The following is a 3,966-nucleotide window of genomic DNA, read 5'->3' on the forward strand; positions in this document are numbered from 1 at the left end:
AATTTAAAAATTCAGGTTATTAAAGAGGATGTTGTTTTCTAAGCTGCTAATTTAATGAATTCATTAACATATATATCAGAGATTGGATAACTCCTTTCTTTATATATTATAAATGCCTTCAAAGGTGAGATGACTAGATTGGTGATGTTATTTTTTCCCTTTTATTATTCCAAATCCAGATGATTTATTTTTAAGATATTATTTCAGAACTTCAATTGTAGAAAAAATTATACAATTTTCTCTATACAGAGAAAAACATACATATTTACCAATTAAGGAACTGTTTCAAGCATTGTTGGAAGGTGAGTTATTCTATAGTAACTATGCTTCAGTTGCCCAGCAGTACGCCCAGAAACAATCCACTTCGAGTTCTGAACATTTGGCTTGGAACACTTGTTTGATGAATATTCAGTTAAACACTTGGATATAATCTCTTGCCAGAAGGTAACATCTTTGCCATTTATCTTTGAATGCTTCTGAAGACATTCTACTCTTTCCATTAACTTTACACACTTCTGTGCTTAGATCTCCAATGCAGTGATAGACAAGGCCAACACAGAAGGCTTCACTTTAGAAAATATGATCCTGCAGTGACATGCCTTAAGCTGAGCTTCTAGTCTTTCAAAATTTAGGCTGTTTTTCCTTTCAAAGGGCAAGTTCTCTTGGATGAGTGGATAATAGAGCTGTAGAAACTGAAAGGCAGTGGGAGATTTGACTTCCCAACACACCTTCTCCAACACAATCTTTTCCATTCTCATCAAATCGAAATTCATGAACCTATACTGACTTATTCAGATCAGGTCAGTTGCCAACGGGACACTCCTTTCCTCTTCTATTGATTTTGCAGACAAAAACAGCTCAGTCCAACATACCCAAGGTGCTTGTTAGACAAGAATCTGTCCAGTAAATTCACAGATAGAGAAAATGTCTCCATATCAAAGCCAAAGAACTGAATAAGACAAGAAGATCTTTTGCTTCAAAGTCCCTTAGTCTTGCAGTCATTCTGAGGCCATTATCACGTGCAGATTCAATTAGTCTCAAGCCGCAGACCTTTGGCTGATAACTGGCCTCCTATTCCAACAGGGTATTTAGGTGGGGTAGCAGTTTCTGGGAGTCAGTTGTTGTCAGAACTTCTATCATCTTGGCAGATACTGCAGCTTTTAGGCATGCCCACCCTCCCCGAGTCTGCTCTCACTTTGCCCCACGATATCCTATTCAACTGGCCTAGGAGGTGAAGACATTCAGGGGCAGGAGGGGAGAGGCCCAGGAAAGGAGAACTGTCCAGGGTGGAGGTCTCCGCAGCACCTCCGAGACTACACCACCCTCCTGCGGCTGGGACAGAAGCGAATCTGAACTCATGATTATAGAAGACAAAGTAAAGCCAAATATGGGCAAACCGAGGTCATAAGGGACATCTCAAGAAGTTGTAGAGATAATCTAGCAGAAAACTCCGAGGTAAATATGAAAAACAAGTGCTAAATGAAGCAGTACAAAGTAAAAGTGCAGGAAGACTAAGAATGTGTCAACTGGAAAAGCACTCCACAGAGTGTAATAATCAATAAACACACACAGTATGCTAGACTACCCTTTTTCCTGCAAGAACACTGGAGAAAACTGCCTTGAAGCTTCCAGGTTTAATCTTTTCACCTACTCCAAACTTTTTTCCTTTGACTGAATAGAAGCTTTAAACTAGCAGAAGTTGGGGCTGGGGATTTAGCTCAGCGGCAAAAGCGCCTGCCTGGCAAGCGCAAGGTCATGAGTTCAGTTCCTGGTACCGGAGAAAAACCAAAAAAATAAATAAATAAATAAAAAATAAAAAATAAACTATCAGAAGTTTACAGCAAAATTTTATTTAAGAAAATAGAACAATACCAACCAAAAAAAATTGGAATCTCTCTTCCGCAATAGGTTTCTAAACTATTATTACAGAATATCCTACCTCAACATCCCAGGAGAAAAATGGAGAAGATTTAATCGGCCATTTGTAACCTTCCAAAATATTGCTAAGTGATTGTAGATTGCCACTATGGTGAAAGTCAGGCACTAAGTAAAGAGCATATATGACATTGTTTGACATGTTCTCCTCACTATTAAAACTATAATCATTTAAACAGAAGTTAAATTGTTAAATTAAATAATAATAGTATGTTAATACAATGTTTCTTGAAATATCATTGTATTATATTTACTTAAAAGTGTTTCTATAATTGTATAAATATATGATTAAATATTTTATAGTCCTGATGCATTTTCACTCTTTCTATATCATATTTTAGCACAGTAAATTAAATATTGTACAATTCATATTTTGTCATATCTGTGATACTGTTATATAAAGTTTTATGTTTTATTCAAGACAATGATCAACCTGATCTTCACAGATGTGTGACTTGATGTTTGCATGTATCATTAAAATTAGTGTACTGAAATGTCTGTCTATAACTTCAATATTTGTGTAGGCACAGGATTTATTATAACAATTTTATTAGAATTATATGATTATCACACATTACTTTTTTTCCAAGTACTGCAACTTACAAGTGAAGGAATGGTTATATGTAAAGTTTTAAGTTAAAGAAAATGTACAAAGGGAGGGGAATTGAATAGATGGCTAAATAGCATCTTTTGTAAAAATGTCTATAAATGAAAGAAAGACATTTTGTAGATGAATAAGTGCTTGGATATCGCTCTAACATATAGGGTAGAGGAATGTTCTAAAAGAGAATGCCAAAAAAAGAGATACAAAACAAAGGGAATGCCTTACCACAGAAACAAGTTAAACTAAAATTATCTGTAAATGCACACATGCCAAGATCTTTTCAGATAAGAGAATAGCCTCTTCTTGCTTTACTGCTTGCTAACATTTCCTTGTCTAAATCTATCCCTTTAGTTTTATACTAAAGATTCCTCTTATCTCCCTCTCATCATTCTCAAGTATCACACTGTTGTCTAAAATGCAACTATTTTTTGTTAAAAATAATATTTATAAAATCCTTGTTATTAAAAGACTCTATAATTTGCCATATTTTAAATGTTCATTACAATGGTTAATATTATAAAATTTTCTGAATTTTTGCATTATTAAACACAATATGAAGTATTTTGCTAGAAAGCATAATTAGTCTTAGAAATTTTGTTTACATAATCTCAGCTATCTTCTCAAGTAACCACTAAGACATATATATCTATAATTGCAGGGTATCAGTAATTTTATATACTTTAAAAGTAATAGTTAGAAAGCTGAACATTAAATAGTATATATAGTGTATGTGTGACAAGCAACTGGAATATTTTGGCTAAAATTTAGAAACTTGAGCCACAATAACGTAAAAACAATAGCATAAAGGATGACTATTCTTCAAGGAATATATTTTGGGGTTTATGAATTTACCGTACTTTGTTACCTTGCCATGACAGAGATATAGGCTAATGTGGGAAATAGGCATTCAATTCATTATGTGAGCATTAGATATAGATCACTAAAAGTTGAAAAGCAGGTTACAAGCTAAATGTTTTACTTGCCTCTCAGGAGTACATCTGAGACTAGTATCATCCCACACACTAGTCTGCTAACACAGTAATGGATAGCCAAGTGTTTTCTCGATTAAGAATCTCTGAATAGAGATCTTTCTCTCATGAAGGAATATAGAACCATAACACTGAGCTTGTAAAAAGAGACTAAGGTGGATTTTAAAAAGAAAACATGGAATTTAACATTAAAGACTAGAAATTTAACAAGTTTTATTAGAAAATAGGTTTTTAAATTTCTCATTTTATCACAATATTATTAACCACTAGTATAGAATGATCAATCTGTCACCTTACACTTTTCATATTTCAAAACTATTGGCTGTTTTTACACATCATATTTGCTAAAAGATTTCATCTACATGTTTAGACTATACTTATGACATGCTTCCTCTTCATTACCACATGATTTGCTTTTTTTTCTTTTTATAGATTTTC

General features: G+C 33.6%; 1 pseudogene; it reads right to left on the minus strand.

Moving 5' to 3' along the window:
• Positions 1-272: 272 nt before the first annotated feature.
• On the minus strand, positions 273-1,140 carry LOC102007851 (annotated as a pseudogene).
• Positions 1,141-3,966: the final 2,826 nt, after the last annotated feature.

Source organism: Chinchilla lanigera, unplaced genomic scaffold, assembly GCF_000276665.1.
Source record: "Chinchilla lanigera isolate Chin_1 unplaced genomic scaffold, ChiLan1.0 scaffold00003, whole genome shotgun sequence".
Taxonomy (NCBI): domain Eukaryota; kingdom Metazoa; phylum Chordata; class Mammalia; order Rodentia; family Chinchillidae; genus Chinchilla; species Chinchilla lanigera.